Consider the following 1,011-nt stretch of genomic DNA (forward strand, 5'->3'; position numbering starts at 1 on the left):
CGGTTTGTTTACATGTAAAATCTTCCACTCCTTTGTCTCATTTTGTCCACCAAACCTTTTATACTGTGCGTGAATGCACAAAGGTGAGCTCTGTTGATGTTATTGACTTGTGTGGAGTGCTAATCGGGCATATTTGGTCAGTGCTAATCAATGCTAACATGCCATTTAGGCTAGCTGTATGTACATATTGCATCATCATGCCTCGTTTGTAGGTATATTGGAGCTCGTTTAATTTCCTTTACTTTTATCCTCTTTGTTTATAATTTAGTTTTGCATGTCTCATGACACGTTATCTGTATGTAATATTGGCTGCATTTCTGATAGTTGTTAGTACGCCATGTTGTTCCAGACCACAGCAAACATTACCCAGCTTGCCAAAGATTGGGATAAATCCATTAGAAGAAGACAGCCTGCCGTTTCTTTTAACTTGGACACACACATCTATACCTTTTGGCCATTAAAATCCAGTCATGTCCAGGAGTTATCTCACCTTCTGAGTAGCCTCTGATTTACTAATGGTTTCTAAAGCACCAAAAATGATTCCTGGGTGCGGCCACCGCTGCTGCTCACTGCTCCCCTCACCTCCCAGGGGGTGGAACAAGGGGATGGGTCAAATGCAGAGAGTAATTTCACCACACTTAGTGGGTGTGTGACTATCAGTGGTACTTTAACTTTAACTTTGCCTCGTGAAGCTCATCGAGAGAATGCCAAGTGTGTGCAAAACAGTAATCGGAGCAAAGGGTGGCTATTTTGAAGAAACGAGAATATAAGACATGTTTTCAGTTATTTCACTGTTTTTTGTTAGCCTTTGCTCTGATTACTGCTTTACATTCTCTCGATGAGCTTCAAGAGGTAGTCACCAGAAATGGGGTTGGGACCATCAGTTGTGTTGTGAATGAGAAGGTGTGTCCAAAAAGTTTGCAAACCCCCGGCCTGAGCCAAAACGTACCAAAATTGATTCACAAAGATGCCATGAAAGTAGTTTTTCTTTTATTAGGATTTTGTAGAGGT

This window comes from Entelurus aequoreus, linkage group LG03, assembly GCF_033978785.1.
Source record: "Entelurus aequoreus isolate RoL-2023_Sb linkage group LG03, RoL_Eaeq_v1.1, whole genome shotgun sequence".
Taxonomy (NCBI): domain Eukaryota; kingdom Metazoa; phylum Chordata; class Actinopteri; order Syngnathiformes; family Syngnathidae; genus Entelurus; species Entelurus aequoreus.